Genomic DNA, 16570 nt, shown 5'->3' on the forward strand with positions numbered 1-16570 from the left:
TTTTGGGGACACTTTGGAATCATGAGTTTTGATGAGCTTCATATTGTGCATGCAGCAAAAATCAGATGACAAACGGATGTTAAAAATAGTGTGTTTAAGTCTGCTTCCAAAGGTGCACACAGTTGGTTAACCTGAGTAAACTGTGCCACTTATTATTATTTTTTTTTTATTCCCCCCCCCAATCCAGTCTCAAGTGTGGCTATAAAAGGACGCTCTGACCCGGAGACCGTCCACCATGAAGCATCTCTTTTCGGCGCTACTGCTGCTCAGCTACTTGGGTAAACTCAAACGATGACACATGGAAAGCATTTATTCGCCAGCCTTCACCCATGTGCTTGTAGGCTCTTCGGTCTTACTAGTAATAAGACGAGGGCGCACTGTTAGAATAACTCGTGCAAGTAAAAACATTTTCCACTGTATGACATTTCTACATGCTAGTAGAACTACCTGTTACTAGTGAGGCAAAAGTGCACTAATGGTACTAGTCACGTGCAATGTTAACAATTTATACAGTAGTAGTACTCGTAACAGTTGTCAACTATTGCAGTTTTGCCTCACTACTAGTCAGGCACTCGTGTGCCCTTCTGTGAATTGTCGAAGAGCATAAGAGTAAAAAGTACATGGATTTTACTGTAAGATGCATATTAAAAGCACATTGCTATACTTACTATTGGTAACCTTTTCACTTCTCGTGCCACTTGGCATACTAGTGTACAAAACGTTGGCATAAACTAGTGTGCTGCATTAGTCAAACTGAGGCTCGAGTAGGCATGTATGGAAAACAACTTGATAATTTTGATCCTTTAGTCAGCTTAAGCTCAATGTAAGAGTACACACTTTGTCCTCACTAGTAATTCATTGCACTGGTAGGAGTTGCATATACTAAAATAACCTTTTTAGCGATGTTTTACCATTCGTGCCACTTTTGGCCTACTACTACCCTCTGTCGTCACTCTTATAAGACAATTCGGTGGAAACCTCAGGTGCACTAGAGCGAATGTCTAAAATTTATTTTGACTGTTTCACATTTCTGCACACAAGTAGGACACCAGTTTTCACCTTTTATTGACATGAACGTACTGTACTTTTTTTTTTTTTTTTTTTTTTTTTTTTTTTTAAAACGAGAGTGAAAACTGCACAAGCACACAGCTGCATGCTACTAGTGACTTAATTGTTCGTCAGCACCTAGCACAGCTCTTGTCAAATTTTGAACAAAAAATACTTGGCTCTCTCAAATGCTGCTAATATTTTTCAATTGGAACTTAATTCAATGTCTTGTACCAGTAGAGAGAGCGCTTGTACCATTTTTGAGACTGATCTTGCGGATCGCTAGTGTTTGGAGCTTGGCGATGTTCAACTAGTGTACAGAAACGTTCAGTAGTGGAAAAATGTTACTCGCTGACCTACCAAGACACAATGATAAGGAATAAAAGTTTTTCCAAAGTTCAATGAACACTTTGTCATACTCTATGCTCAACACCCCCCCACCCCCCCCTCCTTGTTGCAGTAGCTGCTGCGTTGTCGGCCCCCACCGAGCATGTCAGGTGGTGCGTCAAGTCGGACAAGGAGCAACAAAAGTGCTCTGACTTGGCCGCCAAGGCGCCCGTGTTCTCCTGCGTGCAGAAAGCAGACTCCAAAGGATGCATCGAAGCCATTCATGTGAGCATCAAAATCATTGTTTTCAAATGGGATTTCTTAAAGCGACAGCATGGTATTGAATGGTTGAGACGGCTGCCTCGCCTTCCAAGGTTCTGGGTTTGAATGGTGCATGTTCTCCATGCTTGCATGGGTTTTTGTCTGCGTTCTCCGACTTACCACATTCCAACCACAAGCATGTTAGGTGAATTAAATGGTGCCCTGTGATTGGCTGACAGGTTCAGGGTATGCCACATCTCGCCCAATCAGAAGTAACTACAGTGGCTGCGAGTCACCTTTTTGGAAAATGGTTGTACCCATCAAAAGTTGCAAGATTTGTCACTAGTTGCTTTTGAGAACTGGTTTATGAGAGCGCTGGGAAATTGGCTAGTTGCTAAATTGGCAACAGGGCACTGCAAAAAAAATGCTAAATCTTACCTCGTGAAGAAGAATCACCTTTTATTGTCATGAACGTACTGTACTTAAACATTTTCAGCAAGACCAAGGTAAGATCGTTTTAACAATCTTGTCAAGTCAATTCATGAGTTCCATTGGCAGATTTCTTAAAACAAGATTTTGTTCTCAAATTAAGCTACCAATGGAATAGTTTGAATTAAGATTCTTAAAGTAAGATCTTGTATTCTAAAATGAGTTTTCTTTGGCTTACTGATGCATTGGAGAAAAGTCTCAACTCTCTTGCCAACATTAGGTAAGCTTAGGCATTTTTGCAGTTTGGGAAGGTAAGAGTACATGCCAAAAGTTATGATTGTTTGCAAGCGTTTTAAAAAAAAATAGTTGTTAGAAGGCTGTGAAAGATGCCAAGTTGGCAACACTGGCTCTGAGGAGTTGCTAATAAGATGACTTTTCACTGTCCGCCGAACAGGCAGGAACAGCCGACGCCATCACGTTGGATGGAGGAGACGTCTTCACTGCAGGACTGGAAAACTTCAAACTCCATCCCATAATTGCAGAAGACTATGGTGCCAGTAAGTCACCCTAAACGTCAACAATCCATTAAAGGTCCCATGCCAGCAAATGTGTTTATTTGTTTGTTTGTAAGAATTTGGTTTGGTGAGGTCCTTTTTCAAGCTGGCATTGTTGGCATTGCCTCACAATTGTGAGATGGATTTGATATTCAGCTGTTACTGCTGCTACTGTTAATTTAAATATTAAAAATGGCTTTGCTCTTTCATGTGGCTAAGCATTGACATTTTGACAGACTCTGCAAGCGTCGCTGTTTCATCCAGTTACATTGTATAGTTATTTCAAACAAATGTAGACTTTAAACCGTTTGTATGATTTGGGGCCTGAGACCTGCTCACATGCAACCCAGAAATTCAGTTCAATGGGCAGACAATATAATTAAATAGCTACATCACAAACACACGGTCTGATCCGGTCGTTTTTCAAACCTTTTGCATCCAATCGCAGACAGACTACATCTGTCTCCCTCATTTTGACCCATGTTTCGCTTAAAACACTCAATTGCTTTTGTTCGCATAGGACCTTAACTCAAAGAATTCTGGCCATTTTGCATGACTGATAAATGGTGTCTTGATGCGATTGTTGACAACATACAACCATTTATCACTGCTGACGAATGTCTCCTCCCCAAACCAGATGTTGGAATACAAAGGCTGACCTATGAGGTAGCATGGTGCCACTGGGCCAGAAAATAAAATGAGCGGTAATGGAAGCTAGGAGTTGTGGTCAGAAATGTAGAACGGGTAAAACACTTTTCTTTCCAACAGATGGGAAGAGAAAACACTCCCACACTGTGGAATAATTGCTCAGGATATTAAAGGGCAATGAGGCCTTGATCTCGTTGAAAACAATGCTAAAATTTAGGCTGATTGGAAATGATTAACTTGTTGAACATTTGATTGATCTGGCCATTTTCTGAATGGGAGGGGGGAAAAAAATCATGCCAACACGTCTTGCATCACAAGATGATTGCTCTGAATAATAGTTTAGTCACTCAATAATCAGGCCTTTGCTGGCTGTTTGCAAGTGAGACAAATGCTCAAATTTGGCCCGATTGTCAGTCCCGAGCGTTTTCTAAGCACATCAGGGAGTAAAATTCATCAATGCACCCACACCACAGGTGAATCGCTCAATCTTTGAGGTATCATTGTGTACCCAAATTCATTTTCTATCAGCTGGTATTGACCACATTCATTTTTCTGGAGAAATAGTTGCACAGCAACTTAACTTTTTTTAATTATGCAATGTGCTCAGCATCTGATAGCTGTTATTACGCCGTCGCCGTGGTTAAGAAGGGCGCAGACTTTGGCATCCGGGACCTGGCGGGGAAGAGATCTTGCCACACTGGTTTGGGAAAATCTGCTGGCTGGAACATCCCGATTGGAACTCTGATCAAGTTGGGTGTGTTGAAGTGGGAAGGCATTGAGGACCAAACGATTGAAGCTGGTGAGTGATGTCTCGTGTTAAAGTTATAGACCTAAGTTGCTATTTTGAACTTTTTTATTTATTTGCAGCGGTGGGTAACTTCTTCTCTCGGAGCTGTGCCCCCGGAGCAGAAAAGGGTTCCAAACTGTGCAAAGGCTGCAAGGGAGACTGCTCACGGTCTCACAATGAACCCTACTACGACTATGGTGGTGCATTCCAGTAAGTGCAGTGCGTACCCCGCTGTATCGCATATTTTTAAGCAGTTTTAATGGGTTTAGGCAGTATGCAGGCCAGTCCAAATTTAATTGCGCTAGTTCCACAGCAGGCCAAAAATTTATACCAGAGCTCTACTGAAAGAACAGCAAAGAAACTGAAACAGCCTCACTGTATTTCGTCCTGACTGGTCACCAGCAGGAGATTACTCCAAGGTGCTCCAAGATGGAGAAAAGGGGTCACCAACCTTTTTGAAACAAAGAGCGACCTCTTGGATATTGATTGAGGTCAGAACTGACCCCTGCGGAAATCCCACAGGTTGTTCTGAGACAGTTGCCAGTTTCAACAAGCTCTGTTCCTTGATATACTTGAACCAGTTTAGAGCGGTCAACTGACAAGACACAGCTTAAAGCAAGCATTCTTTGCAGCTTGGACGGTGTCAACGGGCACTAAATACTTGAAGCAGTTTTGTTTAAATCAGTGTGTGGGAGGAATAAAACAATTTTCTGAAGTTTACACCCATTGTGGGTTGGTCTGTAAGGCATACAGTGACTCACTCTTTGCATTCAGCTCACTATTTAACAAGCTCAACAACCGTCTGTCACTAGGTGCCTAGTCGAAGATGCTGGAGATGTGGCGTTTGTCAAGCATCTGACTGTACCAGGTGAGTTCCTTCAAGGTACTCTCTTGGATTCAATTTTATTGCTTAGTCATGTCGAAAGATATTGGCAACCCGGCGTTCCTGTTCAATTTCAAGCATGGATCCTTGATGCTGCTTCATTGGTCAGTCATGATTGGTGTCCACCAAATTCTTCCAGGTTATGAAAAATATATTAAAGAATCCTCATTCTCCCAAATGAGCCAGAATCAGAAGTGGGTATGCTATACAGATGGGTGATGATGAATTGGATTTTTTCTTTTCCAATGTGGGTGTCAGTTACTATTATTTGCATGGTGGTTGTGAGGGCCCATACGTTGGCTCCTCCAGCTGTAATTTTTTGCTATAGTTCATGTATTCTGAAGATTACTATAAATCTCAACAGTTGTCAATTTGGACAAATGTATTTATTTGCAGACAGCGAGAAGGCCAACTATGAGCTGTTGTGTGTGGACAACACCAGAGCACCAATTGACAACTACAAAGAATGCCACCTGGCCAGGGTACCCGCCCATGCTGTGGTCACCCGCCAAGACCCGGCGCTGGCAGACTTGATCTGGCGAAGCGTCACCACAGTGCAGGTAAAATGCACACTTGATTTGAGAAATGTGTTCATGTGGAATTTTTTTTCTTCTGCCTTGGAGGTGCTTAAATCGGGTAAGATGCGCACTTGATTTGAGAAATGTGTTTTTTGTGCACGTTTCTTTATCAAAACAGGGCTTCAACCTGTTCTCCTCCGCTGCGTACGCAACTGCCAAGAACCTGATGTTCAAAGACTCCACGCAGAAACTGGTCCGGCTGCCTCCCAACACAAACTCCTTTTTGTATTTGGGTGCCGGCTACATGAGCACCGTTCGCTCTCTGAACAAAGGTAACGACAAACTCAATCTAACTCAGCTGAACACTTGAGCAATTTTGGGTCTTTTTTGTTTTTCTCCTCCCCCCAGAGATCACTGCAGCTGGATCCAGCGCTATCACGTGGTGTTCCGTGGGCCACAGCGAGACACGGAAATGTGACACATGGAGTGTCAATGGCATGGTGGATGGCGAAAACAAAATTCTGTGTCAGACTGCCCCCAGTGTGGAAGAGTGCCTTAAGATGATCATGGTAAGATGACAAATGTATTCTGAACATTTATGCAATTTAAGGGTCCGCATTATAAGTCGCTATATAGCACCCCCTGGAAAGTTTGGAAAATTAGCCGCAAAAAATGTTTTTCACCAATCAACCCCATATTGGAAAGGCATCTTTAGTCAATGCACCATACCTGCAATGGAAGAGGAAGGCAGCAATTACCCATGGAAAGGTAAAATAATTATCACCAGTTTAATCTACACAAAACTGGGTGGTCATGTTGATTATAACAGGATGCATGAAAGGCAAAGACCCATGCCTGGAAATGAAAAGGAAGTCTGCCTTTTGGGTTTGAAGCAGATCTTTAATTTACTTTAGAGTAAAGAGGCAGATGCAGTGGCAGTGGATGGGGGGGAGGTGTACACTGCCGGACAGTGCGGTCTGGTTCCAGCCATGGTGGAGCAGTACGATGAAGGTACAGGAAGAGAATATTCAATATTATTCCTCTCTCACCTACCCCAATTGTTTCTCAATGAGTTACATTTGTACCTCTTGTCCCCACAGCCAAGTGCAGCGTATCTGGAGGTAAGCAATGTATTTTTCTATACTGCTTGTTCCTCATTAGGGTCTCAGGTGGGCTCTTTCCGAGCTGACTGGGTGAGCGAAGGTACAGCTGGGATTGGTTGCCAGTCAGTGGTCACGTACAATATAGACAAGCATTCACACCCTAGGACAATACAATGAATGACTGGTTCAAAGACTAACATGCATAATTTTCTGAGTTTCTTGGTGAAGAAAACCATCTAAATCCTATTGTGGCGTGTGTAGCCTCGTCATCGTCCTACTATGCAGTCGCCGTGGTCAAGAAGGGTTCCGGGGTGACCTGGGCCAACCTGAGGGGGAAGCGGTCCTGCCACACAGGCTTTGGCAGAAACGCCGGCTGGAACATTCCCATGGGTAAAATCCACAAGGAGACCGGCAGCTGCAAGTTCAGTAAGTAGACCCATATTTGAAATGACAGTATAAATTCTAACTTGCAATTGTTGGGGTAGAATTTGTTGTAGACTAGAGTGTAACCATATTGATGCTAGAAGTAAATGTTTTGCAATATTTTGAATGCTGTATTTCCAAACTTTGTCAACTCTGATTATATAATCAGTAACACCCCAAGGTACATTTTCTTTTGATTGGGACACCTCATGACAAATTGGCGTCATGCAATCAAGGAGGGGTTGGTATAAGGTAGTAATTTGCAATTACTACCTTCATCCCAAACAAACTCATGAATTGCTAGTCTGACCTGACTTTGAATTACAGGGCTTGCTTTGGATTGGTGTCGTGAAACTTAAAACATTTTGTATTCCTTTTTATGCAACATTTTAAACTGGGTGGGGGAAAAATCACATGCAGTTGTTGCCAGAGACACTTGTTCGCTACTGTTTTTAGGTGGTCCTTCAGTGTCTAATCTTTTGGGCTTTTACTTGTGCCAGTTCGCTGAAAATAAAGGGGTGTCGTCAGGCTTTTGGTAATCCTTAATTTGTGTAGCATATTATATATTTGAGTGCCAAGGCCATTGGTGTGATTGTTCATGTGGCAACCTGATGCACTGTAGTGTTTCTTCAATCACCAACAGGCTTGGTTCTCTGCAGATGGGCTCAGTTTGATTGCAAAGCCGACAGTGGGGATGACCAGTTTAATTGGCTTGTGGCACTTGTCACAAGTTAAACCAGGCCAGTTTGTTGGTTGCAGTGAGGTCAGTTTGCCTTTTGAAACCAGTCTTTGGGTGCATTGATCAAGGGAATGCGCCAGTTCTTACGGGGTTGATGTTCGCTTGATGGGGACACCAGGCAATCTCACTACAACTGGTGTAGTCTGCATACTAGGGAAAACTGCAATGCACTTTCAGTTCCAGTGACGATGTATCAATGTCCTGGACAAATTTACTTCTAAAAAAAGTTGACTAAAATAAATCATGCCCTGTGCCATTTCTTCAGGCAAATTCTTCAGTAGCGGCTGCGCCCCTGGAGCTCCGGCCGGCTCGCCGTTCTGCTCTCAGTGCGCAGGCAGTGGGAAACCTGTGGATGACAAATTCAAGTGCCAACCCAGTTCAGAGGAAAAGTACTACGGCTATGCTGGGGCCTTTAGGTAAAATTCTTCATGCAACTATGAAGAGCATTCAGAAAACAGCGGTCTACTTCTCAAGCTCGAATGTCGGGAGTCTATCCCAGCTGACTGAACATGATTCTAACACAGAACCTCAACTGAGACCGTTCTGGGGGGCGACAACAAAATTTGAAAAATAGTTAGACAGCACCCCCCCAACCCATCTACAGAATGAAATTAACTTAAGCAGACAAAGTGGAACCTCGATAGAACAGACTAAGAGGGGTTGGGTCCTACGATATAACTTTTGCCCTTTTTTTGTTTCTCCCCTCCCCCAGGCCATATGCACCCATATTACTGTATAGTACAGTTTTTTGTGGCCTTAGCGCCCAGTACAGCAGTTATGGTAAATGTTCAAAACTGTCACATTTTATCCAAACTTGGCATGCTTGGTGATGATGTACAGTACTCATAAGAGTCTCTTTAATGAGATGTGAGGAATTGGTGTGCCTCCTTGTTCCAAATCTGTTGCCAAAGGCAAACCGCTTGACGAAAAATGACTTATTCCAGAGACTTTTGTACTCTTCAGAGTGAGTGCCACAGCCAGGCTGCGCTGTTTATACACAATAGATTTCACCATCATGACATGGCTGTCACGCCAATACCCCACATTCAACATGGTTGCTTGGAGGCATTCCTTTGGGAATTGGATCTGACCGTAAATGAGTCTCTCATTCTCTGACTGCATTGCGCCGCAACAGCCAATTCTGGAATTAACAGACTTTGCCGATGGCAGTTTAAGTGACAAATGGAGACTATTTTTGGACACTGTTCAGTCCGATGGTCCGGTTTATTGGGGTTCCACTGTCTTAACTTGGTTTGGAAATGGCTGCATTCAAGGATGGAAGCTTGATCTTTTTTCCTTTACAGATGTCTTGTTGAGGGTGCTGGTGACGTGGCCTTCATTAAACACACAATTGTTGAGGACAACAGTGACGGTAACAACCTTAGACACCACACAAACACCTGCCAGTACCAAAACTGATCATATTTGTGCTCCTTTGCAGGTAAGGGTCCAGTGTGGGCAGCAGATGTCTTGAGCAGTGACTATGAGCTCATTTGCCCCGCCAAGGGTCCGGTGCCCATCACAGACTTTGAGTCTTGCCACCTGGCGGCCACCCCGGCACATGCTGTGGTGACCCGTCCCGAGACCCACAACAAAGTTGTCAGTATTCTCCAGGAACAGCAGGTAGGGAAATGCATCCAGTGCGCTGTCTCACCTAATTGTTAATCTTGCACTCAAAAGTTGGCAACATTGGGTGAAATCTGGGCATGACCCAAAAATGCGTTCTTTACAGGTCAAATTAATGTCACATTCTCCAAACTTTAATTCCTAGGCCAGGTTCGGAACAAGCGGCAGCGACCCCGGTTTCAAAATGTTTAAGTCTGATCCTGAGAAGAACCTCCTCTTCAAAGACTCCACCAAATGTCTCCAGGACCTGCCAAGCGGATCCAACTATAAGAGCTTCTTAGGACCAGATTACATGGATGCCATGACCTCACTGAGGCAGTGCAGCGATGCCACTCCAGGTTTGGGATGCTATGGGACTCAAACCACACTGGAAATATGGAATTGGTGTGTTATAAAAAATGGTCACAGTGAAAATGCTTTTCCTTCCCCCCCCCCACCCCTTTGCTCTTTCACACAGATCTGGAGAAATTGTGCACATCCCACACCTGTCAGCAGACATCTTTTCCATGATGCATACTGATGCGACATTGTATTGTCTCTCTGATCTCAACATGCTCAATAGCCACTTACAAATCAATACTTATCCCTACACAAATATTAAAGACCAATTTCGGAAGCTGTTTTTCTAACATGTACCTCATTTATCAAATAAAGCCTTCTCAATGCCTTCCAAAATCTTGCTCTGAATCATTACCAAAAAGTACATTAGTGTTGTAGTCAACATACTGGATAAGATATTAAGCTTTAGGTTTTTGCAAAGGTGGGTAGTAATGCACTAAATTTACTCAGTAACATTTTGTTTGGATGTACTTGGCACGGTGGGCGACTGGTTCGAGTGTCTGCCTCACAGTTCTGAGGACTGGGTTAAAATCCCAGCCCCGCCTGTGTGGAGTTTGGATGTGCTCCCTGTGCCTGCATGGGTTTTCTCTCCCACATCCCAAAAGAAACAACTTTCATGGAAGGTTGATGGAAGACTTTTAATTGCCCTTAGGTGTGACTGGTTGTTTTATTTGTGCCCTGCAATTGGCTGGCAACCAGTTCAGGGTGTACTCCGCCTCCTGCCCGATGATAGCTGGGATAGGCTCCAGCGTTGGTAGACCAGCGCTCCCGCAACCCTTGTGAGGATAAGCAGCTCAGATAATGGATGGTTAATGAGGCTCTCTCTCATGGCATTAAGGGTAAACACAGCTTGAGTAACAAAGAAGGACAGTTTGTAAAAGAACCGCCCCCCCCCCTCAAAAAAGGAACTCTGAACATACTAAGATGCATTTGTTAATTTTAATTGGTATTATTAAGCAAGAGCAAAATCCTATACATATCCAAAAATGTAAATGGGACCTTTAGAAAACATTTGGGGGGGACACTGGTGAAGAAATTTGAGTTATAAGTTTGAAAAATGTTTTTTTCTTACAATTACCATTTGAATAAATAACTGCCAATAATTCTAATACTCATATCAGTAAAATTAATTGATATTCAAAAGATTCAGTAGGGTATCTCTTTACTGTTATCAAATACATGTGTATAAGTTCTATCATAAATTCATAAATATCAGTATGTGTGTATCCCGCTTAACGTTTTATGATATACGTAAACACTAACAATGCCCAAACATTTGATATTGTCATCTTTAGTAACTCTTGAAGACATCTTATGTAAAACGGCAGCCACATTGTAGATGTTTAATGTTCCTACGGGTGTTTTTTCCCCAGTCTCCTGCTAAAGGGTTCCATAATTTACTCGAGCTGGAAGGAGTTGCTTTGACATGTTTTGCCGAATGTGGCAGTTGATTGCACGTATACCCTATACACACCGCACAAGATAATTACTTGCAATCTTTCAGAGACATCTGGTAATGGTGTTATTGCTAACTTTGATTAAAAGGAAGGTAAAATCACTCTTAAGACACCAACACCACAAGAAAATCGCTCAGAATAATCTTTTCGATCATCAGGTTTTTTATTTCTTTGATCAGAAAGTGGGAAGGGGGAATTTCAAATTGGGCCCGATTATCGGTATGTATGTACTCAGCTTAACTTTTACGATTGTCAGGCCCAGATGTTTTCCCAGTAAAAAAATCACTCTTAACATAGCCAGGACAGAGGAAAATTGCTTGGGATATTCTTTTAGAGACATGATAATCAGGACCTTCTTCAAAAGGTGAGTGTGGTTTTACTTTATTGTCATTTGGTATTGGTTGAGGTCATCCATTAATGCTGAATGCAAAACCAAAAAAGAGGAGCAGGATTTACTGCCGTGTATGTATAAATGGCCTTAAACATCCTTACCTCACCTCTTTATTAGTCACCAAAGTCCTGAAACATAATCTACACACCAAACAAAAGTCAACATCATAAATACTATTTTGTCCCTGTTAAGCCGTGCGTCGTATCGGAATCACACCACAAACATTCCAGTGTTGAAACACCTAATGAGAGGTCAGGAAACCCCTGATTGTATTGTGAAACATGTCTGGGGTGATTTTCCCAATATTTGTTCATCGAGAACAAAGTGTTACTACGAGTGGAAGTGTTACTTGCTCAATTTACCTATGCGACCAGGTGAACCTTTTGGCTCCTTTCTTTGGGTAATGTTGAACGGTAAACACAGCCATATGAAACAGCCTTTCATGAGTTGACCCCATCACACTGGAATAATACAAAGATCAGTGTCGTATCAATTTATCTGTTACCATTACGTCCATACACAATACAACTTTGAGTACAATCCAGTCCTCAGTACTCATTTCAATACTCATTACAATGAGTCGATGTAAGTACAGTATGTCAGGATTTAGTTAATAATGTAGCTCAGAATTATGGCATTTATTTGGCAGGTTAATGTAACTAGCCAATATGAGATTATTATATGTAGGTGCCTTGAGATACAAGTGACTCCTCTTGTGAGTTTGTTTCAGATTCGAGCAGTCGTTTGGCCGACTTTTTGCTTTGACTTGCGAGCAAAATTTTGAAATATGAGCACTGTATGTTGCCAGTGAAATCAACTCACTTCACAACAGGCAGCAGTTGAAAAAAAGTGGCTTCAAACTGTTTAATGCCACTCCTCGTTGAAGTTTACTGTCAAATCAAACATCAAACAAAGATAATTACATGTCGTTATGTATTTAAAACAACCACGTAGATTTAAGTCCGATTAGCTTGATGCTAATGAACAATGCATTGGTGTCGCCGTGTTATAATCCTTAAACAACAGATATTTGTACACAAACGGTTGAGCAACACATGGAAACAGATAATATAACAATACTCCCAGACATATATTCTTTATCCTCTGTGAAAAATTACTAATATTCCTGCATCTTACTGAGGCGTTTTAACCGGTTTATGGATATCCGTATGTCTGTTTTATAATGCCCACAGGTGTCCAAAGCGCACATACCAGAAGGAACAGCACCCATGTCATTGAATTGAAGCAAACAATGTGGCAAAAAACTTTTAATTCCTTACAATTTATTTAACCATGTCATGACTGTATAATTTTATTCAGTACAAAATTATTGAATGCTATTTTTATTCTTAAAGTGTTGGATTTATCTTACCCAACATTATAAAAAAATAGACACAAAAGGAATGAAGACGCTGGTCTCTCTTTCTCATGAGGAGGGCGTATCGGAGATTGTTCAGATTACAGCCTCTCAACACGCTCTTAACAATCTTCCACCAATAGTAACCAATTGTTATTTTGTCCTGAAACTCCTGTGACAACAAGGAACCAATCGTCAGTACTTATGTTGTTAACCATTAAAAATTGTCCACCTTTCTTTGAAGTTTTCAATGGCATTTCTGGTTAAACACGGTTCCCATAACACAATTCTACTTGGAAGTGGGGATCTTTTCCGCCAGAATATGCGCACAAGCTCACCATCAAACACACTGGGTGACTTGATTTGTATTTAAATATTAAACTATGGGCCATGTTGCTTAGGTTAAACTTCTTTTCTATGTTCTTTTGCTGTTTTTTGTGACCAACTGGACCAATCATAACCTGTTTCACCAATGAGGTGTTCCCATCCAAAGCCTATAGTTGCATACCAGTCATATCCAAATCCCCAATTCTGCCCATTCTCTTGAGCATTATTGGTGAGAGGTTCCATATTGGTATGGAATTATGGAATTATGATTAAAGCAGCTTGATTTTGGAGGGCACAAAATATTAAACAGTTTTGCCACATTTGGAGGCCATGCCCACAGTTCTGATCATCAGCTGTACTCCTTTTGATACGAGTTAATGATTGAAAATTTTTTATTATTGGGTTCGTCATATTGGTCCAGTTGGTAGGTGATTTTCTATCTAAAAAATGGGTTGTATCATTTAGGGTGGGACGTCCCATGTACCACAAAAACAAAACCAACACCATAGTAGCCAAAGTTGCTACGTAACAACTTATCGAATCTCGTAACCAACGTGGGTGTGCCATTCTGCTGAGTTCTCTCTAAACGGGTTGGTGTCTTTTTTCTTCACTGACCAGCAAGCGTTTTCAGAATCTACACATCTGCTCCCACTCCGTTATCAGACTTTTGCTCACCTTCCCTATTTGAGTACTCAGCTGAAATGACTCTTTTACAGTGTGTTAAATGAACCCACGTATTTCTTTCTGCTATTTTTAGGGCTGTTGGAGTTGTCAATAACACTTGATACGGTCCTTCCCACTTTGGTGAATGCCAGTGCTTCTTTTTGATGCTTCGAATTAGGACCCAGTCTCCCGGTCCAACCAACTTGGTTTCCTGCTGGGAAACATGTTTACTCTCAGCACATACTTTTAAATCATTTTGTTTCTCAAACAACTTTCTCATGTAATCAGCTAAGTTTGTTTCGTCATCAAGTTCCCATTTTTGTTTCAACAACGGAAGTCTATGAGGTCTTCCAAACAATGTTTCGTAAGGTGTTAAACCTGTGGTGCTTGTAATGTTGATGTACATTTTAACGAGGTCAAGACACTGTGTCCATGACCTTCCTGTCTCTTCCATTCATTTTTTCAGTCTATTTTTTTATTGTCCCATTTATTCCATTGGTTCCAATTTGGAAGTCAGTTTATTTGCACCTAGAGTGACCTAAGTACTGACTTTATTAAAAAATGACAAGGTGACAATGAATGTCTGAGTTTTGGTAACCCTCAAGCTTCTACCCACACCGGGCGGAGGATTCTTGCCTCTGCTTCCAAACCCAGTTGTCACTTACAATCCAGTCTTATACATTCATACTTTTACACATTCACACGATATTAGTAACGTTTTTACAAACACACGAAAACACGGAAACACGGAAACACAGAAACACGGAATTTAAGTACGTACAGGACTCCGCCGTCCCCGCGGAATTTGTTGGACTCCGCCGTCCCTCTTTTACTTTATTAAACACGGAATTGAAGTACGTACAGGACTCCGCCGTCCTCGCTTACTTGCCAGTGACTAGTATTACACAAGGTTTATTCTGCCGCAGACTTCTTCGTCACGCAATTCACTCACTCTTTAATCCTTTTTCCTAATTTTCTTTTTCAAATTTAACTCACCAAAGTCGTCTTCAATCCTGTGGATTGTCGTCAACCTTCAGATCCGAGTTGAGAAGAACGAAGACCAGTCCCGAAAAGGGTCTCAATTGCCGTGGCCACGGTCTCTTAACTGGATGTCGCCTCCACAACTGGAATCCTCGGGTGTATTGACATCCGGCTCGAAGGACCAATTTTAATGTTGGATTTATCTTACCCAACATGATAAATAATAGACACAAAAGGAATGAAGACGCTGGTCTCTCTTTCTCATGCGGAGGGCGTATGGGAGATTGTTCAGATTACAGCCTCTCAACACGCTCTAAACAATCTCTCCCGTCGCTCCTGCATTTATTTGAAAAGAGGAGGGTTTTACAAGACATAACGTTCTAAGCAACAAGACACAACACAAAACATGGGACCAACACCTGTCACGTCCCCGACCACATCCGATCACGTCCTTGGTCAAGGCGCCCTTCCATCGGATGATGCTGAGTCATCTTCTTGAAGGCGAGACATCTTCCTTTCTAAAAATCGTCCATAATACTAATGCAGGCTAAGCAAATAAATGAATAACTTCTAAAATATATCTAACATAAAGCCACATTAAAAACTTTTTTTTTGGCGGGGGGTGGGGGGGGGGGGGGTGGTTTGGGCTGAGACAGATTAATAGCATTTACATTCATTTCAATGGGGAAAGATTATTTGAAATACAAGCATTTTGCGTGATGAGCATGGTCATGGAACCAATTAAACTTGGATCTTAAGGCACTGCTGTATGTGTATTTGTTTGTAAACATATATAATGGCCTGTTTATATGGGGCCATTGTTTGGCTATAATTTTACAAGAGTGTATATTATACTCGACATGAATAACTTATTGATAAGTAATTAATTATTTTATTAATAAGATATCAGTTCAAAGCTATTTAGATATGAAGGGAAGGACTTTTTTTCCTCCACATTTTATTATTTTTTATGTGTACAAATTCCACTTCAACCATCAATCAATACCAATAAATGAATGCACCTAGAAAATGTACTGTTGTTGAAATAAATCAAATGTTCATATTTAGGAAATGTAGGCATGAGTTTTGGGCCTGTTAAAATCCGGGAATCCAAACATTGATGATGTTGAGCTCCCTGTTGCGTGCAGCCGTGATGGCGCTTCCTCAGTTCCTGTGGCCACCACTAGGAGCGCCCTCCTTGACCGACCTGCTTGTTGCAGCACCTGAGGGCAATTAGCACTTAGGTGGAGGCCAAGATATAAAGGAGTGCCGCAGAAGATGGTGGCATCTCTTCTCTCCTCGTCAAGCTGACACTCAGAAAAAGGCAACAAGTAGGTGGTGACTGGTGAGGTCCTTTTGCTTTCGTTGGCTAACGCTTGCTTGTTTTTGGGCTATGCTGGCGCAGCTTTTCTGATTTTAGTTTATGGTTTTAGTTTACTGCATGGGGGCCAATTTTTTCTTTGTGTGTTAGGTTGTTTTTTTTTTATTATTATTATTTTTTTTCTCTCTCTCTTCACCCCCAGTCGGTTAGGGAGGACGGCAGTGAATACGACGACCTGTGGTTTGGTATGGGGTGTTGTTTATAAAGTGGCTCGCGATGAAAATGATAGCAACATTTTGACAGATTTGCCTTTCAATGTTTGAGAGCCACTTTTTGCATTTTTACATTTTTCAATCAGAGCTGTATTATATGGTTAAATCCAAATAGCT

General features: G+C 41.8%; 1 pseudogene; it reads left to right on the top strand.

Moving 5' to 3' along the window:
• Positions 1-234: 234 nt before the first annotated feature.
• LOC133411715 (serotransferrin-like) lies at positions 235-16097 on the top strand (annotated as a pseudogene).
• The last annotated feature ends 473 nt before the right edge of the window (positions 16098-16570 follow it).

The sequence above is a fragment of the Phycodurus eques genome, chromosome 13, assembly GCF_024500275.1.
Source record: "Phycodurus eques isolate BA_2022a chromosome 13, UOR_Pequ_1.1, whole genome shotgun sequence".
Taxonomy (NCBI): domain Eukaryota; kingdom Metazoa; phylum Chordata; class Actinopteri; order Syngnathiformes; family Syngnathidae; genus Phycodurus; species Phycodurus eques.